Here is a 26,602-nt window from a genome sequence, read left to right on the forward strand (position 1 = left end):
ACATGCAACTATGAAGTTCAAGCTTCACAAGGGTCCAGCACATGTGGGTTTGTGAAGTGACCCATCTGGTCAATTGAAATGAAGCCCAAGCAGTCTAGAACTTGACGTGTCAGCGTAGAGTGTTATTCTCTGAAAACAGGAGTGCTCGTCGAGATTCCTCTCCTAGGAGCTTGCTCCAGAACACTTTTTACTTAAGAATCTTAGACATGGAAAGATATTTCTAAGGTTGTCTGGTTTTACATATCACCCAATTCAGCAGTACTTTCTATAATGTCTCTAGGGACATTCCACCCACTTTGGGGACTGCCTTGGGCCAGGTCATGCTCTTCTGCTAGGCAGACAGCTCCTGTGAATCCCGAGGAGGGGGAGGTTCTACATCCCTTCAAAGATGGGAGGTGAGATCAGGAACTCCCTGCATGTCTCCTGCCAGCTCAGACCCAGGAAGAGGTGCTGGCCTTGGAATCTGGGAGAAGGCCGTGAAGACAGCAGAGAGCTCCCGTGCAGACCCATCAGCCTCCACTGGGCCCTTGGGCCCCCAGCCACTCTTCTACTCTTCTCCTGGCTTCTGGTGACTGACATTCACTTTCGGTAAAGTAGTGTCTGCTAAGGCTGCACAGCCCTATTGCTGCTGCATATCATAACGCGAGCTCCTCGCGTCCCTGTGTCCTGCAGAGACAGGGAGCTCAGTGCTTAGGGAAGCCCAGCTCAGCCTGTTGTGCTCTGGTTAGGGAACCCTTTCCACCTGCTTCCACCTGCTATTTAGAGTTTTGCCTTTTGCAAATTTAAAGTAAATGTGTTCCTCACTCATCTGCCAACTCCAAGTACATAGGGGTGCCAGAAACCAGATAGTCAAGTATATAGGATAAGAGAGAGAGAAAAGAAACAGAGAAATGAGGGAGGGGGAGCAGTAAAGAGAAAGATGATAATCCAAATGGTTCAGGGCTGCCTTCGGTCCACACTGTGAGCAAAGGCACTAGATCAACACAGAGAGGATGCATAATCCTGGTGCCCATCTGTTGTGGCCCCCTGGAGTTGCTGAGAATCATGTCATCCTGAATACCATCCTCATGTTGTCACATATCAGGGTCCTGAAGTGTCCATTCCTGGCACTGAGAAACTGATGTGACTCCATTTTTTGAGAAACCTTCTACCTTAAGGCCTGTCTAAAGGGAGGGGGCATGACCTTTGTTCTTGGAAAAACCCAGAGTGCTCCTAGGCACATACCCACCCTGCTGAGTTGTTTGTCTATAAATAACAGGAGATATCTGCTGTGCTAGGTGTCCCTGACTCAGTTATGCTAGGTGAGGATCCATAGCAACCCCCTAGCAACCACCAATCAGCATGAGACAGGGAAAATATCTGAAATGCCTGGTGACACTCTAAGTAGTTATGGTGTTTAATAACATGTTGGGAAACCATGTAGTTTAGCATGGGCACCCCTCATGGCTTAAACCAATCAGTTCAAATGTATCTGCCACTTGAACTAACCAATCACCCTTACCCAACTTGTTCCTGCCAGTGAATGTGCTAATCAATGTTAAGAGTTGCTGTTTGATTTTCCCACGGTATGAAATGATTTGCTGTGTGATGTTGTGATGCATAGAGTATCCTCCAAAAACCTATAAATCATCACTGAACTAAGGGTAAGGACTCATTCTTCTGGATGGCTGCATCGGAAATGGTTGTGAGTCCAGGCTGGAGCTTGCAATAAAGGCTGTGTGTGATTGCATCAGAATCAGCTCCTGGAGGTCTATGGGATTCCACGAATATGGCATTATAGCACTCCGGGCTCAGGTGGAAAGGCAGCCATCACTTCCTGCTGTGGAAGGGAACGGGCTGCCATCGACCCCCAGGGGCCCCCATGTCCTGCAGTTTAGGATGTCCAAGGGCGCTATCGGCCCCTGCGTCAGTTCTGAACAGTGCTCTCCCTGATGTAGCTGTGTGAGCCCTTCCCTTGCTGCCTTCGGGTCTTTGCTCAGATGACAGCTTATCATCAGAGTCTGCTGAGGATGAGTTTGAAATAGCAACCCCACAGGCCACTGGCTGTTCACATGGCCATCCTGGGACACTGCCTTAATATCTGCCCCTCTTCCTCCCTCTGCAAGAGTGTGAGTGTCCAGAAATCTTATCTCTTCTGTGGATCAGGACAGCTCTTGCCCCTGGAGTGCTGGTGGTCACAGAGCAGGTGTACAGAGAACACCTGTGGGGCATGTCAATAGGCAGCTACTACCCAGACCCTGCCGAGTGAGACCTGGGGACCCTCTGCCTTTCTCTCTCCTGCTTCTAGAGAGGATCCAGTACAGCTGGTATTTCTTCCTGAGAGTCCTGCTACTTTCCCACCCAACCTGCTGGAGAAAACCTTTGACAAACCTAAGAACCTAAGAACCTGCAGCTTCTATGAGGAGCAAGATCTGTACAGGTGGGGGTGGGGCAGCTTGACAAAGGGGTTGCTAAGCAACCGGAAACATCTGTTCCCCTAAGTCACAATGGCTACAGGGATGCCTGGTTGCTTTTAGAGCCAGGGCTGTCCCAACTCCCTGGGGGGTCTTTAGAGGGTTCTTAGGATGGAAATAGATCCCCTGGATCAAACCCCAGCTCCACCTCTTACTGTGTAATCAGAGCTTAATGCTCAGTTTCCTTGTCTCCAAAATAGGAATAAGAGGAGCTTCTACCACATGGACATCAACCTCAGGATTATACTCCCCATCGATACCTCTTTAGACACTGCTGTCTCCCAGCACTGTTCTGCTTATCAGAAAAATGAGGAGGAGAAGGGCCACTGCTCTCCAGGAGAGGATGCCAAAGGAGCAGGTCCACAGGTCTGCCTTCCCCAGGAGAACCAGCATTCCTTTAAGCCAATTCCTCGGGCTTCTAAGATGCAGTTGGCTTAGCAGCATGGGGACCTCTTTTCAAAGCAACTCTTGCCTTTTTTGTCCAGGAAATTTTGATTTAATTTCCTTTTTTTTCTTTTTAGTTAAAAAGCTTTATTGAAATAGATTTTACATATCATAAAATTTGCCCATTTCCAGGGCACAACTCAATGATTTTTAGTAACTGTACTGAGTGGTGCAACGCTGGTCCTAGATGAATCAGAACATTTCTGTACTTCACTAACTCCTGTGCCCATTGGGCTCCCACGGCCCGGACCCTGGCCCAAGCAGATCACTGAACTACTTTCTGGTTTACACTTTGCCTTTTCTGGATGTTTCATATCTGTCTGGTCATACGAGATGATTCTTCTGAGGCTGGCTTCTTCCATGTGACATAATGCTTTGAGGTCACGCGTGCCGTAGCATGAATCCGTGGCTCTTTTAATTTCTGATGACATTCTGCTACATAGTCGGCCAGGCTTGCTTATCCACTGTGTGGGGACAGGCAGCTTTACTGCCAGCTTGGCATGCTGCAAGTGCTGCTGCTGCCCACGCACTCAGGGGAGCATCTGTGTGGACCAAGGCTGGCCTCTAGGGGAATCATGAGTTCCAGGCCAGCCTCAGAATCTCAGCAAAGCCCCAAGCAACTTAGCGAGGCTCTGTCTCAACATAAAAAGTTAAGAATGGCTGGGGATGTGGCACAGGGGTGAAGTGCCTCGGGAGAGAATGCTGGGTGGACGCAGGGCTGCGAGATATGCCCAGGATCAGCTTTCTGGGAAACAAGGCAGTTTAACCTGCATTTCCCCTAGCAGCACCGGGATCCTCTCCTCTCTGCAGCCTCCCTGCACCCTCTATCATCTCCCTGGTGAGGGTGTCACATGATACCTTGTTTGGGCTTTTTCTGTTTTGTGTTAATGACCAACCATGTCTTGTATCCTTTGTCTGCACATTTTGCCATTTCATATAATTTATTTAACAAGTTTTTGCCCAATTTTTACAGGTGTGTCTTACTGTTGTGATATGAGTCATTTATAAATCATAAATCCTTTTTAGGATATATACTTACAAATATTTTCTCCCAGTCTGTGGCTTGCTTTTGTTTCATTTTTAGATGGCGTAGCTTACGGAATAACAGCTTTGAATTTGATGATGCCATTTGGCACTTCTGGCTATGAGTTTCTGTCCCCTGCCACCCCTGGCCCCCTGCCCCTGGGATCTTTGTGTTGGGCCTCTGTGATACCAAACTGCGGCTGGTTATTTTCCTGGGCTTAGAGCTTTCCTGGGGAGTGAGCTTCAGGGTGAGTCCAAGTCAATTGATGTCAACGCCTCATGCATGGGCTTTTCCAAGGAGCGGTCAACAGGTCAAGCAGTGGCAGGCTCTGGGGATGGAGGGTTTTGAGCACTGCCCCCAAGGTCAGAATGCCACCAACCCTGCTTTTCCTCGGGCTCAGCAATTCTTTCCTGAACAAACCCTCTTCAGTCTGTGGGCAACCTTCAATTAACTTCCAGAGCTCCTGAAGAAGCTGGTTTTGCTAGGATTTCTCATGCTGGTTTGGTAGAGCAGGTTCATGAATGTCACAAGTCTGACAATATACTATGTTCTTAAAATTGAACCTGACTACCTTACACACCTGAAGCTGCATCCTAGGTTAGCGGCCCCTCCCCCCTGCCCACTGACCTCAGGCCTTGGAGATCTCTGTTCTCTCTGTTTTGCAAACTTGACTAGTTTGGATTCCACATACGTGGGATTGTGCAGTATTGGCCTTTTTGTCTCCTGCTTTTTTTGCTTACATGATGTGGTCATCATTCTCCTTTGGTGTTTTGTGTCTCTCATGATTCTGTATTGACTCCCAGGCACTGTATGGAATGTGGCAGAAGAGAATGCTGCAGTTGCTATTGAGGCCTAGTAAGGGCCCTGTTCTTCATCTTGCTGGCAGTGAGCAGGGTTGGGTGGATCTGGTAAGGAACTGGCTGGGTTTTTGGTGGTTTTTCCAGAGACCTTCACAACCCTCAGGTCTCGCAGCCACCCCGTGGTGGAGCAGAAGACCTGGAGCACCAGGGGCTTCTCTGTGCACCGCCATCATCTCAGCGTTCCTCAGCCCCGCACCCCTGTCTCTGTCTGTGCCCACCTTTCCACATGTCTGGTACTCGTCACTGTTGCCTAGAGCAAAGCGAGCCATGCTGGTGTGGACATTTCACATGCTGCTGCTCGGGTCTCAGAAGCAGGCCACTCCTATGCACTTCAGTCCCTGGTAGGAATTGCTCAGCCTTGCTTCCCGCTCCTTCCCGGGCACCAACATGGAACTCTTTTCTCATAGGTGTCGGGTCTTGGTGCAAACCAAGGACCATTGGCTAGTCCTGCGCCACCAGCAATGACAATGTTCTCCTTCACATCAGAGCAGTCTCTTGGGCCTGAGTGAATTCTCTGTCCCTTGCTGGACAGCAGTTGCATTTCACCTACAGTCCATATGGAATTAAGGGAGCAAATTTATTTAGTCAATAGCCCAAGATGAGCCATTTTAAAAGGCAGGAGAACATTATGTGATGTTTCCCCTGCATTTCACACATTGATGAGAAGAGCTGAAGACATGGGCAATTTTATTCCTGCCTGGTGATGGCAGTTGCTCACCTGCCAGTCTTTGCCTGCAAGATGACCTTGTGCATCACCTGTGACATCAACCCACTGGAGATCCACAGCAAAGTGCCAGTGAGCGGGTGCCTTCTCCCCATCCTTGGGGCATCTGAGATCTCCTAACTGCTGCAGTAGCTCAGTTTTATCTTTTAAGAATTAATTAACTTTTTGTCTAATTTTATGGGTGTCTCCTTTTCCTGCTGTGCTTTATTAAAGGCTGTGTCTCCCACTCTCTTAAGTGGGGCTGGTCATTCTGAAATTTAGCTCACCAGTGTCCACTGACATTTTGGCTTTCAAAAATCCTGTGGTTATGTTGATTAACCAATTTGTCATCTTATTATTAATATAAGAGCAAGATTCTCAGGCACCTTTCATCTTCTTAGGGGGAAGCCAAACTTCAGGACTTTTTAATGGATTAATAGAACCCAGTCAATCATGGCTCTCCTACAGTGCCATGATCAGCAACAGATGCTTCTCATAGAGTTTAAGTTGGAATGAAAACTGCAAAGGGAATGCCAGCTCCTTCATTCTGAATAGCACGGAGGAGCCAGCACCAGAGAGCTGCCCACAAAGGGGTGCTTGGATGGTGCTTGGATTTGTCATTGAGACTACTTCTTCACAATCTGACACTACCATAGACCTATTCATACAGCACTTTGTCACCTAGCCCTGGTCTGTATCAGGCAGAGACTGGATGTTGCATCCTGCCAGCACCTGGAAGACCCAGCCACCCTGCATAGGTCACCTCCTTCCAGGGGTCTTGAAGCACAGGCTGGCTGGGAAAGAGATGTGCCCTTGGTTCACAAATGACAGGACTTATGTTGGCCTTGAACTGCCTGTTGGTTTCCATTTGCTGAAACTAGATGAATCCTGGGCTGGGAGAGGAGGGTCTGAAATGCTCAAGTGGTGTTGAAGGCACATGCTGAGATCTGCCCTGAGATATGTAGTGTCTCTCCCCTGCCTTCCCCCACTGAGAGAAAGAACAAGACAGAGCACCTGAAACCAATCTCCATAAAAGGTGATGTGTTTTGCAGAGGCGACAGGAAAAGCTCCTAGTTTTACCAGTTGGTGACCCATTGCTGGTTAGTGCTTCTCCTCCAGGACCTGGAAATTAGAGGGTGGCTTGGTCCTCTTAAGGACCATTTGGGAAAATTCACATTCAAATTTAGCACAGACTCACTTCTCCCGAGTGTCTTTTCTCAGTTCAGTGAACTTTCTCTCCCTGCACAGGGCCGCTCCTCCGTCCCTGACAGTTGCCTTACTTTTGGAAGACAAGACGGTTTTCACAAAATATGCCCCTGCCACTCCACTTGAGTCCATTTCTGAGTTCGGCGGAGGCCTCCTTCCACACCTGAGTGTTTCTCCTCCCATGGGCAGAGCCATGTGCTTGGTAAAGGGCCAATGGTGGTCTACATCTCTGCAGAGCCTGGGGACTTCCTGGCTGGCGTAGTTTCCTCCTGTTCCAGCTGGAGATGTGCCCCTCGAGTCCCCGGAGCTTCACTTTCTGGGTTGTCGTCACTGAGTGCATCCGCTTTATTTCCTCTTTCTCTGTCAGGAGGAACCTTTCCCTCAATAGTCCAGATGGTTTCTAAAGGCGACCTTGCCTTACAAGCACTCACCTTAGGAGAGTTCCTCGCTCCAGTCAGAATGGCGGTCATCAAGAATAGAAACCAGCGAGTGCTGGCGAGGATGTGGGGAAAGGCCCACCCTTACATTGTCGGTGGGACTGCAAATGAGCGCAGCCACTCTGGAAAGCTGTATGGAGATTTCTCCAAAGACTAGCCACCATAATACCCAGCTATCCCTCTCCTCAGTATTTTTCCAAAATAACTTAAATCAGCACACCATATGGACACATCCATGTCAATGTTCACAGCAGCACAACTCACAAGAGCCAAGATATGGAATCAACCTAGACACCCATCAACACATAAATGGATAAAGAACATGTGGCAGATATTCACAGTGGAGTTTACTCAATCACAGAGAAGAATGGAACTCTGGCATCGGTCAGTAAATGGATGGAGCTCAGCAAAATGAGTAGAATGCCATGGGTCCAGAGTTTTCTCTCATATGCATGAGTGAGACTGCACTAAGAGGAAAGAAGGTGAAAACAGAGGAGATCTCTAGAGTAGGAAGGGCTTGGCGGGGTGGGAGGGGGAACAGGACAAGGTTGAGTGAAACTGACTAAATCATGCTATGCCCTTACATGAGTGTACAACAGTGAGTTGCACATTATGTCTGTCTATAAAGCACTGATTTGAAAGACTACAAATAAATAGAAGGAAGATCAGGAGAACAGAGGAAAGAGAGGGTAGAGGGGAGGGAAAGGGGAAGTACTGGGGACTTCGGTGGACCAAAAATTCTATTCCACGCTTGCATGATTTTGTGAAAATGAACCCACCATTACGTGTAAGTACAATGCACTAAAAAGAAAAAAAAAAAAAGGTTTCTACCAGGAACGCGGAACAAGTCTTCCCATTAGGAGCTGTGTTTCGTATTTATTAGTGATTTAAAGCTTTTTTTTTGGGGGGGGGGAGTCTAGTCACCTCTCTTCTCTTTCCCCTCTTACAACTTACTTGTGAAAGTAATTGATTTCCATAAATAATCTTCAATTACTTTTGAGAATAATGGTGGATTATTTTTGCCAAGCCTGGCATTTTCTTTCACGTGCCCTCCAGTCCTTCCTCTGCTGCAATTCACTCTCCACTAGGCTCTGAAGCTAATTATTCCTCCGTGTCTCAGAACTGTCGGCTTTTTCTTCTAAGAACCATGATGGGTCCTGACTAGGAGCCACATGAAGACCCGCCATGGAGACTGGGACTGTCTGTTTGTATGTCTGTTGAGAAGTTGTCTTTCGTCTTTACAAATGTGGTGGAGCTGTTCAGATTACTCTGAGTCATGGCACACTGAATGTCATACAGCGTTCAAGGGGTTACTTTGTCACTGGTCCAGTTATAAGCACAAGGGCTAAAAAATAACGGACCATACAAAAGTCTTTATTTACTTATTTATCCATGATTCTGAATATGATGGTCACATGACATGCTTGAGTTGTACTGCAGCTGAGGAGTCATTAACATGTGATGAAATATGTAGATCATAGCAATTGATCACTACAAACGCCCAGGTAGGTGGTTCCGAGCTGGATGAGAAACACTTAGGCAGGCGTCCTGCCTGCTGTCTCTCTCCAATCCTGAGCTCCAGCATCACCCTGCTTTGCCACCTCAGCTGGATTCTTTTTCAGATGTTCAGTAGATCTAAGTCACTGTAGTTTTGACATGAATTTTCTTTTTTTCTCTTTTTGCAGTGCTTGGGTGGAGCCCAGGGCCTTGTGCCCACAGGCAAGCTCCACCACTGAGTTACACTTCAGCCCCAATAGCCATTTTCTTCTGCCCATTTAAAAAATTAGATTTTCTTTTATTCTTGAGCAATAGCAGAATTACCTATCTGTATATGATTTGTTAGGAGATGTACTGCAATTTTTCCTCCCAATTTATGTTTGCCCATTCATTTTGTAACTGTATCTTTTATCTACAGAAATATTTTTAAATATTTTTGTAAGGTGCAGGATATGCTGAATAAGTTGTCTGCAGGGCATGCCAAACAAAGTTAGCTGCAGGATGATTTGGCTTCTCAAACCCACTGTCTGGTTCTTTATCACCTGTTTGCTTCAAGCCCAAACGCCCAAGCCCCCACTCAAGGTTGAGCGCTTGGTCCCCTGCTCAAGGCCAAACACTTAACCCCCTTGTGTCAACAAGGCAACTAGCAGACCCAGAAACCCCCATTAGATTTTGGCTACAAAAACTTCCTCCTGCCGGGCCCCTCTCTCTTGTTCTCTCTTGCTCTTTTGTGCCCGCTCTCTCTCTCTCTCTCTCTCTCTCTCTCTCCTTCTGTTTATCTCCTTTCTCCTCTGTTGCACTGCTGCATTAAAGATCTCTTGATCGCTCCCAGTGTTGTGGTCACTTTCCTTTCAGTTTTATAAAGGGCAATTATTTTATTGTTTTATTTTAAACGATTTTGAAACATGATTAAAAGTCTGTTAAATCCAAAATAGATTCTATTTTTCATTTCTAGGTTCTGTTTAAAGCTTTACTCTTTTAATTTTAACCCTTGGGTCTGTGATCTCTCTAAAACTCAAATAGTGATTTATTTTAGTTCCCACCTTAATAATGAAAAATGGAATTTCACTTTTTGCAAAGTGCTATATTTAGGAGGAATATTTAGATACATTAAATTGTTTAACAGAACCTAAAAAGACAATTCTGCATATTAAATTATTTTTTAATAATCTGAAAAACTGATTTTGATTAGCAATAATATTTTGAAGGCAGGGCACAGAACATAAAGCCTGCCCGGTGTGGGAACTGATGGTATTACTGCTTTCTTGGAGTGGGTAGATATTTTCCCTAGTGGACATTAAAGCTTTTGGGTTCCTATTTCCCATCAGGAAAGTCCTAGTGTCCTGATCATCTTGAGTAAGCTTATCCAACATAAACACTGAAACTCAGGTCATATTTTATTCTAATTATTTTCTCTATGAAAAAAAATCTAAAAACAAAGAACAGAGAGATTTCCATAACACATCTGACTTTTACAAATCCACAGAGATCATTGATGAGTGCTAAAAAATTGAATACAAAAAAATACATATATTCTGTAGTGTTTGTCCAGCCAGGACACAGTGGGGAGAACTGGACAGTGGCCTCTAGAAATCACAGGCCTAGTTGTTAGCTGTGCTCCATTAACATATCTGTGGACTTATCCAATAAATGGGTTTGGGGCTACCTCACCTCCAGATCCTTTGAAAAACAGTGGCATAAACAAAATACCCAATTAAAAGTAAAAGAATAATAAAGAGATATGCAGCACGACTTTCTCTGGCCTCCTGGGCAGCCCTTCCTCCAGGAGTCAGCCAGCCTTGCAGACTCTCCATTCTGCAAATGCTTCCTTCCCCAGACCACTGCAAGGGTTCCCAGGATCCAGGGCCTCGACTCTCAAGCACCATTCCAACAGCAAAGGACCCAGAGGACACATGTGGTGAGGCCAACCCTCTCTCCACAAACCCTCCAGCCTAGTGCATGAGGGAGAAGCAGATGAAGTTGGCTGCCAACTTGAGGAGACCTCAGAGCAGATGGGTTTGGAGGGTGGGTTCACCCTCGTGGAAATCTACCACAACAAGGGGGTAACCAAACACCTCTCTTCTGACTGGCTCAGCCATCAGCCCATCATAGACATGGCAGAGCCAGAGATGCCTCCTCTGTGTCTTTCCAAGTTAGTTCTTAGGTTTGTCGTGGCTCAAAGTGAGATAAGATAGAAGAAACCATAAATCTAACCCTAAAAGGCCCCATCCCACCTATGGGCCCCAGCCTATTTTCCTCCTGATGTGGATTCCTGAGAGGCCCATGAGCCTTGGAGCACTGTGATTCCAGTCACCAATGCCTGCAGGCGCTGCCAGAACAGAGCCAAAGGGGAGATGTTGGAGGAGCCACGATGTGGGTACCTTCCAAACCTTATCGCCTGGATGACATCCACCCAGATATCCCTAAGAGAACCACAGCACCATGATCCCTGAGGAAGAGAACTGGGCCTACCAGGTGATACTACCCGCACATTTGGCATGGTCACTAAGCACAAAGTTTCCCTTAAAAGAAGAGCCCAAGCTTCTGAAAGCACTTATTCTCTAGATAGCGTCCACTTTCAGGCTGCCCAAGGGCACATTCCTTGTTTCCTAAATAAATCTCTGCTGTGCCTGTTTTTGACACATTCTAGATTTCTTTTCTGTGAGGTATGTCAAGACCCTGCAAGGGCCTCTCTTCTGGGAGACCTCCTGAGACCCCTCGCTGGTGCTAAAAGATGTTCCCAAGGAAGCCACGATGTCCAGTATCTGTTTGCAGCCATTTCAATTTATTTTAATTGACAAGCTGGCTCATTCTCTTATTCGGAAGCTTGCTCTAACTCCATTTCATACCAATGTTTCAACCACTGTTTATTTTTTCAAGAAGAATTGGAGAATGATTTTTTTTCTTCCTCCCCTTCCTTTTCTGACCCTTGCTTTCCTGACAACTGTATCTTGAGGTTTAGAGTGGCCATTTATTTTCATGACTATATTGAGTGTGCTCATTGCTTTCATACCTCAGGACACATTCTGTGATGTTTTCTCTTGGCCAGCAGCACAGATGTGAATGTTTTCCTGGTACTGAATAGATGGATTTCCATCCTGCTAAACAGAATCTCATCCATGCTTTCTCTATTTTTCTTGTGTAAAATGGCAGTTTAGTCTATATGTGTTTTTAAGAAATCTTCTTTTCGCGAATGTCCACACCAGTTTCATATCTGAGTCTAGTGAGTGAAATGTTTTCCACAAAATGCTTATGTGACTAGGTGTTTTAAATGGAATGGGCCCTTTCCCCTTAGGAGAGGACTCTATAATTTCCCACATGGATTTTCAACTACTATGTATTTAAAACAAATTTTTTTTTTTTTGGTTCACAGATATTCCCCATTTTTTGCAAAATCCATGTGAATCTTTTTCACTGAATGTTAATATTTTTTTAAAAATCTGCCATGCAATGCTGATTTAAGATGTGTCAATGAGAAAACAAGGGCTACAGAAAATGAGGATTCAGTTACTTTGTATCCATAAACAGTAGGGTGAAGCAGAGAAGGGCCCTGGGAATTCAATCTGGATGTGGCAAGGCTGGTTCCAGGGAGCCCAACTCCTGTCTCATCCAAGCAAATATCAGTTAAATGAGAGAAACCATGTATGTTTCAAAAAGCCTCCCAGAAGTCAAAAACAAAATAATAAACAAGCCTCCCCCAAAACAAAACAACAGAGTAAGACTTGTCCATGCAACTGACTGATGTCAAAGTATAGGAAAATTAACTATCAAACTCCTCCCAGTTCTAAACATCTGTTTGTCCTGAGCTGGTGGATAAAGTCCTTGGTGGAGAACTTGGTGCACTGATAATGAGCGAGTACCAGGTGGCGCGCGACTGCTGACCTAGTTCTGCAGCAGTACTACAGGGGCCATGCCAGGTGCTCATCCTGGCTTACACACAAGCTGCACTAACTCTTCAAGCCACTTCCATGTGCTTAGAAGAGGACCCTTCCCCCTGCCCCCTCACACCAGGCTTCAACAAATAAATCCTTATTAAATCACCCTCTGTTGCTGAACAAGCTCATGGCTCCAGCTATTTGAAAAACAGAAGGTGCATTAGTGAATTCAAATATAACACAATATTTTAAGTCCTGTGAGTCCCCCAGCCCCATGACCTGGCAGACCACTTGATGCTGTAATCACTGTCAAACAAGATGGAGTTGGTGTACGGGCCCCCATCCTTGGGGAGGATGGTGGTGTAGGAAGTAAACTTGACCCTCTTCCTCTTTGGGCCAGAAGAGTTTACAGGTTCATTTTTCACCTCTTTCTCATAGACGTAGTCAGAAGGTCTGAGCAGCTGACTGTGGAAGGGCTTCTGGGAACCTCCGTTCAGCAGGAAGTTCCTTTCCTCGAACTACAGCCCCCTGTCTATCATGGTTGTGCACTCCTCCGAGGGGAGCATGATGTCCACTGGGTTCTCCAAAAGCTCCACCTCGTTCCCAAGCCAGACCCAGTCGTGGGAGTGGGGGATGTTGCTCTGCTCGCTCACTGCAAGCCTTTTGTGTCTGTACTTCCAGGCAAATGCCAGGCAGTTGATCAGGAAGACCAGGATGGCCAGGCAGAAGACGCAGAGCAGGGCATACATGCCGATCTCCAAGTCTGTCAAGCCCATGGAGGCCACTGTAAGGTCACTAGGGTTACTGGATTCTGGAAACTTCCCCTGGGTCGGGAAGCTGGTGAAGGCGTCTGCACCACCACTCTTGAGCAGCTTCTTGTCCTTCCTCTCCCCAGGCAGTGGCAGGGCTGTGCTCCTGTTGGTCCTGCCACTCCTGGACCACTGGCTCCTGGCTCCCTTCCCACTCTATGGAGTTTCTCAGGTGATCATTGTATTCCCAGTTCATGCCCTCAATATCATTGCTGCCTCCTCGATGCCTAGTGCAAAAGTGACCTTGACGCTTCCTTTACTCACAGCAAGAACACTCTTCCTCTTGGTCTTCTGGCAAGGCTTGCTGATCATCATCTTCAACTTGATCATGGGCCCTTGTTCTTCACCCTCTGCAACCATAACTGGTCATTGGGACTGCAGGTTTGGCTGGACAGACACCATCATTTCATCCAATTGATGAGACAATTATGGAAAAATCCTTAGGATCATAAATGTCTAAGTGTTACTTACCGAGTTGAACAAAATTCCAAGAAAAAAAATAAAAATATTTGTTGTGATAACTCTTCTTCACATTTGCAAATTTTTATCACAGAAAAATAAATTCCAAAACATTCTTTAACTGAATATAATTAGAAAAAATAAGCCCCAGTGCTTGTAACTTTAATCCATACTTGAGATACACTGGACTGTCATTAATAATTATCTACATCACTGTAACATGACGAACAAACCATACAGTTTAAAAAGGGCAGGGAAGTACACATTAGTTTATTTCATGTCCTACAACTGACCCTTCTTAAAGCTTTTTGAAAAATTAGGCCATGCATCCAAGTCATTTCCAAGGACAACTAATCAGCCATCACCCAAAACATCATTTGAACTATGATACGTTAGAAATTCAATGCAGATAAAGCCACACAGTGCTGGCTGAAGGTACTTGGGGGAAAATGCATTATAATCCCATCCCACTAGAGAGACACAATGCTCCTGATATCTTCTTAAAGTGATTCACTAAAACTCTGAAAATGTGTGAAAGTTTTAGAATTGTCCACAATTACAGTAAGTAGACAGCAATTTGGTGCCTACTTAGAGTAGCTGAAATGGAATTTCTAAGTGTCAAAAGCTTCCTGCTTTCATAAAATTGGAAAAATTCAATTCTCTGTCATGGTCTATGGTAGACAGTCAATTGCACAGATTAACTTGCTGTCGAGCAAATGGCACAGGGACCTGTGATGGACATTTAAAGAGTTTCTGAGAAGAAGTGTTCCCCATGCATTGAGGGCAGACTGGAGAAGAGGCAGGGAGACATGTCGGGGTGCCATCTCACCTGCACATGCCTTCTGCTGATTACCTTTGGGACATGAAGACTGAGAGGGACAAGCTCTCTCCATTAGTCAGGGTCTTAGAGGTCTCTGGGAATCTCATCTCTTTAGGAACTTGAAGAACATTCCAGGGAACCATTCTCTTATCTCTGGTGGAGACTAGAGAAGAGAGTGAGAAGGGAGAAGCAGTCCATGCCTGGCATTTGCTGTGGACCAGCCACACTGGAAATTCACTGCCTTTTCAGAGAAGATGGAGCTAGACAGATGGAGGATATTCTAAAGTGACACTAAGAACTCTTGTCTCTGCTCATTAAGGTGCCACCAAGTAAAAAGCACCAAAGGTGAAATAGGTGTAAAAAAAAATGAACCTCTAAATTATAATCATGTTTTATTTTTAATTGCAATTTTATCACAATCACTTAAAACACTGTAATTAATGTTTACACCAAAATATTTCCTAATTAACTTTCAAAAAAAAAATTTGCTGAAATGGTTTTTAAAACTTTCGATAATTGCTTGATTTCACCTTCCAATGAAAGCATTCCTAAAAAGAACAACTTACAGCATTTTTTTTTCTTTGACTCAAAGAATAAATTGATTTTAAAGAGTAATAACTGTGTGTATGTTTTAAAAGAGATTTTGGTTGATTTATCAGTAAAGATTATTTCAAAAATGATGCAGATCTTGGTGCTGTATATTCAGAGTAAAGAATCATGACATTAAAAAATGAATCTGTGCTCAGAGAGCAATGCAAAGATAGGAAAGCTGTTGAGAAGATGGTTTCATCATTCCCTCCACCCCATAACCCTCCAAGTATAACCTCCACGTTCATGCACAGAGGTGGGCAGTCCCTATGACAGATCTGAGGGCCCCAGGAAAGCACAGCAAGAAAGGGGGTTTTATGGCCTAAAACTATCAATTCATCCAATTTACCTTCTATTTGCAATTTAGTTCTAGAGGACATATTGCATTAAAGCTGCACGTATTAAACAGACATTAGAAAACAACTCAATTGTAGACTAACACTTTACAGTGAGAATTTATAGTTTTATTGAGAATATCTGTTGCTCAATTTCCAAAATATCATTTCATCAGTATTAGCTAGAAAATACTCACCACAGGTGCATGAGGAAAGATACAAGATCTGGTAATTTCATATTTTCAGCAAGAAATCATTTTTTTCATGTTCTTAACCACTGCCCATGTCCAATACAGTTAAAGAATTCAATTCCAAGTTTAGAAAATAAAATCCTCACGGTTTCCTTGTCTTCAATTAGTAATACTGAAAGTGGAGGCTTATATTCATAGGAAAATAGCTTTTATTCATTTTTCAGCTTAGCTTTTTCTACTAAAAGAGGTCACACTGATGATGTTCATTTATTTTTTCTCAGCATCATCTTGTGAGATAGAAAACTGCAGATCACTGTTTTCATCTCACAGACAATGACATGTTGGGAGAGGTTAGGGCTCCTGCCTGTGCTATCCATATACCAAATGGCCTCAGAGAAGCTTCTACTCCCCAATCTTTCAGTCCGCACCTTCAGCCACCTGAGCCATCATGACATTCCTGAAGGGCACTCATTTCCCTTGAGTCCAAGGAGCTTTGGGAATGTGACTAGATGCCATATTCCGCATTCCATGGGCAGCTGAGTGCCTCTAAAGTCTTCTCATTCCTGTGTCTGCACATCAGGTACTATGGCTCCTTCTCAAAATCAGGATCCTCCCAACTTGAGAGGCTCCAGTAAAACCCAGGACACAGAGTTGTCTTGATGTTCCCTCCTGCTGCAGATATTAGCCTCCACTCAAAGTCTCACTAGACACCTCTCGGTGACAATCACAGCTCCCCAGAGAAGTGAGGCAAATGCTGGCTGTGGACAGGAGGGCAAAAGAGACCTCCGTGCGGGGCTTCCTGGTCCTCCAAGAAGGGGCAGCAGACACCAGATCCTCCTCATTCCAACTCCATCTTGGTTTTGGGAATAAAGGTTGGAGGCAAAGCTCAGACCCAGCAGGGAGTACTGGGACTGTAAGCCCTGGCCCCAGAAAGAGCCTGTCTCCTCCTGGGCAAGGAGCCTGCCTAGGGGGTCACATAGCTGCTTGGGGTGGGCATGGAGCCAGAGAGCTGGGCACCCTAGGCCCAACCCCTTCCTTACCTGGTACGTCACAGAAGCCATGGGCCCAAACCTGCAAAACAGTGACCAAGTTTAAAGTCATTTATGATGTCACTATGAGAGTGAAGAGAGCTAATTCATGCAAAATGTCCCTGAGAACATTCCAGGCTAAGGAAAATATCAAGATCTTCCCTGTCTCCTGCTACAGTCACCTTTGAATGTCCCCAACAAAACATCCTGGGAATGCTGGCTTCTTGTGGGAGTGGCTGGCGCAGGGGAACTTGGTGATCTCTCTTATCTCCAGGTGCACTTCTTCTGGGGGTCTGGCCCATCCTTGGGGGGATGAAGCAAAGCTAAGTCCTGAGGGCTGTTGGAGCAGTGTCTTTTGTGTTCTATTTGCTGGTATTTAAGAAGACCCACTGGAAGCAAGAGCTTTGGAGCCTCAGTGGTGGAGAGGACACTCTGCCAGGACTCCCCAGTCGGGACCCTGAGAAGTGGCCGGGTCACACAGCTACCTGGCTTCAGGGGTTGGTGATTTACCAACCTGGTGGGGTATTCTCTTCCCCTTCTCTCCTTCCACTGTGCTTCCATGTTATTGCTGAAGTCAATGCTGCTATGTATAAGGAGAGTCTTTACTGCCTAACTCAGCAGCTTCAATGTCACAGACATCTTAGAGCAGGCCCATGGGCACTCCCCACGTTGGTTCATGGCCCCCATTGGATGCTCTACTCACACAGCCTGGCTCTGTTGTCTCCCACTCCTATTATTATTATGGTTGTTTTTGATCTGAGGAGCTTCCTAACAGGGAAGATGGGCAGGGCAGCCATCAGCCCAGCCAGGCACTCTCAGATTCCAACACCAGAAGCCCAAGGACTTTATTTATAGAGATAAGCTCCTTAGCCTCTCATTCAGACTTTGATCCCAAGACTGGGGAACAAAGGTGGCCACACACACACCTCTATTTGCACTTCTATTCTGTCTGGAAAACCAGAACCTCAGCCCCCAAGCCACCCAGTTCCACACTCTGGTTAAGCCCACACACTGAAGAATCTGGTGACTCAAACACTCCATTTCTTGAGCCCACAACCACTTCTAAAGTCAAGTGTGTGTGTTGAGGGTGGGGCACTGATCACTTAGCTCTTTGTGGTGCTTAGAGAAGTTTTATCTTTATTTTCTCCTACCCCCCTTCAGAGTGTTTGCAATGGGGCTCTCACCAGTCTCTCTGAAATACTATTGTGGAAATACCATTATAAAAAGTAAGTTGCTGGTGCTAAAAAATTTTTTAGGACAATGCTGGGGAGCAAGAGATTGCAGGTTCACTTCTAGAAAGACCTCCAAAGCAATGAGCCAGCTGCTGTTCAAGTGGGGGTGCCATCATAGTTTCACAGGTCAACAAGGAGGACATGTGCCATACCAGCCTGCATACCCCTACAGCTTTGGAGACCATGCCTGCAGGATCTCCTTGTCCCCTCCTAGTGGCAGAGCACTTAGCCTGGGCATTGGAGAGGTGTAGGTTCTGGGTGCATGGTGTGCTTGTTGCTCAGCAACATCTCACCACCACCTGTCTCCACAAGGATCCTGAAGCTTGTCACCTAACACAGCTTCTCCTGTCTCACATTCAGAACCTGGTCCTGGAACACAAAGAGATCTCAGGCCCTCTACGTCCAGACCTCCCTTGTACCTGGGCACTCAGGGATTCTCCCATATCCAGCAATCCACACCTGGCCTCAAGGATCTTCAGGGTTTCTGTTGGCTCTCCACTGAGAAGCTGCTCTGACCCCCAGGCTTTGTCCTTTCCTCTGACTATGGAACACACAGTGATGGCCACAGATTTTCTCACACAGTGAGAAGAGAGGAGGCTCCTGATTGGTTCCACAGTTCAAGGATGTCACTTCTGATCTCTGCATTTTGTCATTCTGAGAACTTCTGCTGTCTTTTTGAATGTGTTGCCTCTGGCTACAAGACACGGCCACAGAGCTGTGGTACATAGCACAGAGACAGAGGCAGACTCCTGGCCAAGGCTCACACTGTCAACCAGAAAACACTTCCCTGAGCCTCCTTGAGTCTCCCTTGAGTTCCATTTGCTAACTGGGTGCCAAGTTCACATCTGCAGACTGGATCATGAGGACTTCCTTCCTTGTGAGAAGGCAAATACAGGTTTTGGTGGGCAAGAAGTGAGGTTGAGAAGAATATAAAATATAGTATCAAACAGGCCATGTAGAGGCTACCTGGCCTCTAGACTATGGAGGTACATGGAGAACCCTGCGTTCCATCTCCACATCCAGCCTCCAAGGGCAGGTAGTCTTCGCACAGGGACTCCACGTGGAATAGTTTTTAAGGAATTTAGGACTGAGTTGGAGTTGGAGCCAGCCACAAGCTCTTCCCAGGGTTTCAGTTCAACAAGGTCATTTTTGATCCCTTGGTTGATTCTGAAGGTCTCTCTGGTGGGGTGGACATCCACTCGGCCTGTGGACTCTGGTGCCTAGACCTCTCAGACCCCAGTCCTTTCCCTGTTATTGGCCTTGGTGCACTCGACTTGGTGCATGCCACAGTGGAGGTCACCAGGATGTCTACATGTGCGCACACAGAGTGACTGGCCTGTGGTACCAGGAACCTCCTCTTTTCCTTGCTCCCTCCTCATGGTCACCTACCTCTGCTCTGTTTCTTCCCATGTTCATAAGATCCCTCTTCTTTCCTCTTTTCTTCGCCCTCCCATCTACGTACGAGAGAAAACTTACAACCCTTGACTTTCTGAGGCTGTGGTTTCATTTAGTATAATGCTTTGGGTTCTATCCATTTACCAACAAAAGGCACATTTCCTTCTTCTTGGTGGCTGAGTAGAACTCCATCTTCTATATACACCACATTTTCTTTATCCATTTGTCAGTTGGTGGGCACCCAGCCTGGGTCCACTGGTCAGCCATGGTGAACTGTGCTGCTGGACTCTAACTCTTCTGCATGCTTATTGAGGAGCTGGACAGCTGGATCATATGGTGGCTCCATTCTTAGTCTTTTGAGGAATGTCCTCAAAATGGTTGTTTTAATTTACAGTCCCACCAACAGTGTGTTGGTGTTCTTTTTTTCCTCAAATCCCACAAATGTTTATTAAAATTTGTATTCTTGATGACTGACTGGAAGGTAGTTTTGAAAAGTATCAGCTCAGATGAAGTGTGATCACTTTTATTTTAATAATCCTCGTCTAGCACCAGACGACTGTCGATGGGGGTTTGTTTCTGTGTCTTCTAGTGTATTCCATTGGTCTGCACAGCTGGTTTTAGGCTGCACGGTGTTGGTTGTTACTAAGGCTCTGTGGTGAGCATGAGCCTCTATTGCTCAGGTCTGCTTTGGCTCTTCTGGGTTTTTTATTCTTGCATACAAATTGCAGGACAGTTTCTTCTAGTTCTGTGAAGAATGCCATTGGTATCTTGAAAGGATTGCTTTGAATCTGCGGATCACTTTTGGTAACATGGCCCTGGTAACAGTATTAATTCTGCCTTTCCCGGAGCAGGGAGCTCTTTTTGAACTTCCATTTCTCTCTTCTCAGCTCTAGGAAATGCCAGGCTCTGCTGGGCTTCCCTACCTGTGCTGGGCCCTGAAACGTTCTCCAGGAAGTACACCAGGACATGGGTCAGAGAGCCCAATTAATGTGCTTTCCCTGGTTGAGTGATCAGCACAGGGCCCTGCCTACAGCAATGTCTAAAAACCATTGTTTTATGTACTTGGTCCATTTTTAAGTTGTTTCCATTGGGATGTAAATTTTGGTTCCTGTTATTCCATCTTGGCCAGATACGGATCACATTTTATGAGCTCTTTCATTTCAAGCATTTTATGCCTGACTTTTGGAGATTAAAAAATAGCACCAACACATGTTAGCTTAGGACAGGATCCAGGCAATGCTAATGCATCAAATGATGGCCCAGAAGGGATTAAGACCTCTTTGCCTGGTTAAAGCTGGACATATGGAGCTAGGCAGCTTTCTCCACCTCTGGATTCACTGAACCATGGGCACACATGTTGGAACAAGCTTAGGTATTTGGGATTTGCATAGGAAATTAATTACAGGAATAAGGAGGTCTGCAGGATTGCTTTCCAGTCTTCTATGGAAGAGAAGGACCAAGTCAGAAACACCTGGTGGAAGCCTGGTAATGTTGGCCGCAGCCAAGATGATGAATTTCCAAATTTACACTCTAGTGAGTACTTCCAGAAAGACTCAGCAATTGAAAGCAGAGCCAGTCTCCAATGGCTCCTGGAGGCAGGCTTGGTGCCCAAGGACCCAGAGTATCAAGAAATAAGTCCATGGAATGTGTTCTCTTAATTGACTTTGAGGGCATTCCACCATGGGGAAAGTTATCTGCAACTTCTGGGAATAAAATTCTTGTCCTGAACAATGTGGAAAATAAAACCCACAACACTCACCAGTGTTATGGAGAACTATAAATGTTCCATACTCTCAGTCTCCCATATGAGAAATCTAGATTTACATCAGTAATAAATCACCATAACCCTGATGAGTGTGTGCAGGTAGAATTTAACTAACAGTGGTGTAACACAGGCCTAATGTTCAAGACCATTATATGCACAGAGTATTCTATGAAGTGCTGGTAGAAACAGATAAGCAGGAGCTAAAAACAAAAGCCTCTGTAGGGACAGAACAGGAAACATCAATCAGAGAAGCAGACTTGGTGCTATCTAATTGAGAGTATTGGGATTCCACCTATTAGTCCAAAAACTGTTCCCTTGCCCAGGACATCTTTGTAAGATTAACCTCCATCAAAAACACATTTCCTTCCCTTTAAGTCCCCAAGGGCTCCATTTACTTATATATATATATATATATATATATATATATATATATATATATATATATATATATATAATCTCCAATTACTTTACTCCATTATATATCCTCCTAGTCTTACAATAATTATTAAAATTGAAACAATCAAACTTGATCCAAACTGATACTTCTCAAAAGAATTTCACAAACAGTAATTTTCTAGTTGTAGCATTTTAAATGTTTGGCACTATTTCTTTCTTTATAACAGTAATTTAGGCTCTTATCACTCCTAATTAGAGATTGTCTAATTTCCTGATGGCCAGGTATGACTAATTCTCCATTTGTTCTTATTTTATTGTGTATTCATAAGTTGTACCACATGATGTTTTGATGCACATGTACACAGTGATTATGCAGTCAAGCAAATTAACAAATCTGTCACCTCACCTGGTTGTCTTTCTTTCCTTCATATATCAAGAATATTAAAATATTATCTCTCAGCACGTTTCTAGCATGGAATACAATGTCATTCATTATAATCCTCATGCTAAACATTAGATTTCTGGAGAGAATTTCTAGCCTTTTGTTACTATCAGGGACTTTGTGGTTTCACTACTAATTTATGTATCCTTTTCTCTTTTTGGCGTCCTCCACGAAGGTCTTATGTTCTGGGAACAACCTTGCATATGGGAGTCCTTTAATGTGGCACTGGGGGCAGCTTCTTTCCTTACCCAGTCCATGTGGCCATGGCTGCTTCTTTTCTCTTCTGGTGGCTGCCTGTTGGTCATCTGCACTCACGCCCGGCTTCCTTCTTTTTTTTTTTCTTCAAAGATTTGTTTTTAATTTTAATACCAAGGATTAAACTCAGGAGTACGTACAAACTTAGCATTATTCCATTTCCTTTTATATATATATATATTTTTTAAATTTTTTTATTAGTTGCTCAAAACATTGTAATGATCTTGACATATCATACATTCGATTCAAGTGGGGTATGAATTCTTTTTTTTCCACATGTACAGATTGCAGTATCACATTGGTTTTAAGCCACATTTATACATACAGCCATATTAGTATCTATTGTATTCTGCTACCTTTTCTATTCTCCCCTCCCCTTCCTTCCCCTCCCATCTTCTCTCTCTACCCACTCTATGACATTTTTCTCTCTCTTTTTTTTCTTCCTCACACCATCTTATATGTAATTTTGCATAACAATGGGGGTCTCCTTCCATCTTCCATGCGATTCCCCTACTCTCTCCCATTCCCATGCATCTCTCATCCCTTTTTAATTGTAATCTTCTTCTCATGCTCTTCCTCCCTGCTCTGTTTTGAGTCACCCCCTTATATCAAAGAAGACATTTGGCACTTGCTCCTAAGGGATTGGCTAGCTTCACTCAGCATAATCTGCTCTAATGCCATCCATTTCCCTGCAAATGCCATGATTTTGTCATTTTTTTAGTGCTGAGTAATATTCCATTGTGTATAAATTCCACATTTTTTTATCCATTCATCTATTGAAGGGCATCTGGGTTGGTTCCACAGTCTAGCTATTGTGAATTGTGCTGCTATGAACATTGATGTAGCTGAGTCCGTGTAATATGCTCTTTTAAGGTCTTTTGGGAATAGTCCAAGAAGGGGAATAGCTGGGTCAAATGGTGGTTCCATTCCCAGCTTTCCAAGGAATCTCCATAATGCTTTCTAAATTGGCTGCACCAATTTGCAGTCCCACTAGCAATGTACAAGTGTACCCTTTTCCCCACATCCTCGCCAGCACTTACTGTTTGACTTCATAATGGCTGCCATTCTTACTGGAGTGAGATGGTATCTTAGAGTTGTTTTAATTTGCATTTCTCTGATTGCTAGAGATGGTGAGCATTTTTTTGTGTATTTGTTGATTGATTGTATATCCTCCTCTGAGAAATGTCTGTTCAGATCCTTGGCCCATTTGTTGATTGGGTTATTTGTTTTCTTGTTGTTTAATTTTTGGGGTTAAAATTTGTATACTCTGGAGATTAGAGCTCTATCTGAAGTGTGAGGGGTAAATATTTGTTCCCAGGATGTAGGCTCCCTATTTACCTCTCTTATTGTTTCTCTTACTGAGAAAAAAACTTTTTAGTTTGAGTATATCCCATTTGTTGATCCTTGATTTTAATTCTTGTGCTATAGGTGTCCTATTAAGGAATTTGGAGACCGACCCCATGAGATGGAGATTAAAGCCAACTTTTTCTTCTATCAGATTCAGAGTTTCTGATTTGATCCCTAGCTTCTTGATCCATTTTGAGTTAACTTTTGTGAGAGAAAGGGACTCAATTTCATTTTGTTGCATATGGATTTCCAGTTTTCCCAGCACCATTTGTTGAAGATCGGTTTCCTTCTAAGGTAATGAATCCTGAGCGATCTGGGCCAACAAATGGACCTCAGCTCTCACTTCTTGTGAATGACCACTTGGGCAGGGTTCTCCTGGAGATCTATCTATGTTAAGGTCAGAAGCAGGAAGACCATTCTGGGATTAGAATCAGAATTAGATTAGGTGTGACTGGCTTCAACCCTGAGCTGAATGCATCCTCTAATCCTGGCTATGAACAACCTGCTCAGGTTCCCACAGCCCTTCATTCTTGGTCTCTGCTTTACATTTGTTAGACTCTCCATGGAGTCCTGTCTCCCCTGGTGGTTCCTTGGCAGCCTCTGAATCAGAACATGTCAAGCCAGAAATCAATTGCCTTAGAATTTTAGCAATGTCTTTGCAAAGTCTTTGGATGGTAAGACCTGGTTTGCCTCCCACTTTTTTAATTGATCACTTTGGTCAGAGACCTGAAGTGCTGACTGGCCAGACTGGACCCATCCCTACAAGGACAATGGGAAAGTTTGTTCCCAATGAGGAATGTGGCTAGAGAGGGGGATGACATGAGGCTAGACAGGCAAACCTCACTTTACCAAGTCTAATCACTCTGAAAAAGCCATCAGACAGGGGAGAAGCTGCTGGCAAAGAGCAAGTGCCCATGTCTATGGAGCACTTACTATACCACTGTTGCTCAATCTTTTTTTTTTAGATTTCATTTTATTATTATTATTATTATTATTATTATTATTATTATTTGTTCTATTTAGTTGTACATGACAGCAGAATGTATTACAATACATTGCACATAAATGGTGTGCAACATATCACTTCCCTGGTTGTACATGGTATAGAAATGCACCATTCTTACAATCATAAATGGACATAGGGTAATGATGTCCATCTCATTCCACCATGTTTTCTACCCCCTAAACCCTCCTTTACCCTCCCCTTTGCCCAATCCAACATTCCTCTATTCCTCCCAGGCCTCCCCCAATCATAGATCAGCATCCACTTATCAGAGAACATATTTGGCCTTTGGTTTTTTAAGATTGGCTTACTTTGCTTAGCATGATATTCTCCAACTCCATCCATTTACCTGAAAATGCCATAATTTCATTCTCTTTTAATGCTGAGTAATATTCCATTGTATACATATACCACAATTTCTTTGTCTATTCATCTATTGATGGACATCTAGGTTGGTTCCACAGTTTAACTATTGTGAATTCAAGCTTCTATAAACATTGGTGTGGCTATATCACTACAGTGTACTGATTTTAAGTCCTTTGGGTATAGATGCACAAGGGGGATAACTGGATCAAATGGTGGTTTCATTCCAAGTTTTCTGAGGAATCTCCATACTGCTTTCCAAAGTAGTTGCACCAATTTGCAGTGCCACCAGCAATGATGAGTGTACCCATTTCCCCACATCCTTGCCAACATTTATTATTGCTTGTATTATTGATAACTACCCTTCTGACTAGGGTGAGATGAAATCTTAGTCTTCATTTGCATTTCTCTAATTACTAGAGATGTTGAACACTTTTTCATATATTTGTTGATCACTTGTATATCTTCTTCTGAGAAGTGTCTGTTCAGTAGGGACAGAACAGCAAACATCAATCAGAGAAGTAGACTTGGTGCTATTTAATTGAGAGTAGTGGGATTCCACATATTAGTCCAAAGACCATTCCTTTGTCCATTGATTGACTGGGTTGTTGCATGGTTATCTGTGTCTTCTATATGTGTTAGGGCATTAATCCTCACACAGAGGGGGCAGGAGACATCATCACCCTCAGGTGACAGGCAAGGACACTGATGAACACCAAGGGTAAACGACTCAATACAGATGATGTTTGCACTGGGAGGTCTGTACTTAGCCACGTGGCTCCAGAGTCAGCTCCTGCAACCACCTCAGCCTCTGCATTCAGCATGGGGGCCCTGGTTACAGACCTCATCACTAACTCTGGGGCCTGCACAGAATCACAAAGTCCTCTTAAGATACCAATAGTGCTCATTCCACCAGCTTCATAGGACTGCCATAGAGGACAACAAATTCTGTACACTCAGTTGATCAGTGAGCGTTCAAGTCACCAGGTTATGGGCCAACACTGGATGTCCAGGTGAATGAGCAAGCCAGTGGGTGCAATGTCATTCACAGTAGGACATGAGCCCTCATCAGGCTGCTCAGATGCCAGGATGCAATGTCTGTTCACTGAACCAGGGGAAAATTTCCAAAGTGATTTGAAGAAAGCCGCTTTTTTCCTCACCCCTGGGTAGAGGCCAAGGCTGAGCTGATTTAGATATCCCTGGGCTCCATTTACACACTGTTGTAAGGTGCTACTGGCCTCTTCTACGGAAATGTCAAACCTCCCTTGACCATCCCATTGGCACAGAATGGCTTATAAGCATTGAATGAAGCTGCAGAGCAGCCACCTGAAGGGCACACTTCAGGTGGCCATGGAGCAGCAACATGGCAGGCCAGCCCCTCAGAACAGTGCCTGGGTGTTTGTGGATTCTATTAGGAGACTTTTCTCTTCAATAAGGTGATTGTTTTTACAAAGGTGAGAGCAACGTGTATTTAGGGAGTATGCAGGAAGCTCACTTTGGCCTGGCTCAAGACTCAGCCTTAGCTGACATTTGACAGAGCCGGGCCTGCTCTTTGTGGTGTGCGTCTGTAGTACCCGTGGGCTTTGGGATGCAACTGGTGGGCACCCAGCAGGTGGCCAGTGGTTAGGCTGGAAGCCCAGGGGCATTTGTGCACTTTTTCTAACTTTAGCAGAAT

The 26,602-nt window shown here is 44.6% G+C and overlaps 1 pseudogene; it reads right to left on the bottom strand.

Annotated features, from left to right (window-relative positions):
• Positions 1–12,661: 12,661 nt before the first annotated feature.
• LOC106145403 (transmembrane protein 132B-like) overlaps positions 12,662–26,602 on the bottom strand; it is a 738,363-nt pseudogene continuing 724,422 nt past the window's right edge.

The sequence above is a fragment of the Ictidomys tridecemlineatus genome, chromosome 2, assembly GCF_052094955.1.
Source record: "Ictidomys tridecemlineatus isolate mIctTri1 chromosome 2, mIctTri1.hap1, whole genome shotgun sequence".
In the NCBI taxonomy this organism is placed as follows: Eukaryota; Metazoa; Chordata; class Mammalia; order Rodentia; family Sciuridae; genus Ictidomys; species Ictidomys tridecemlineatus.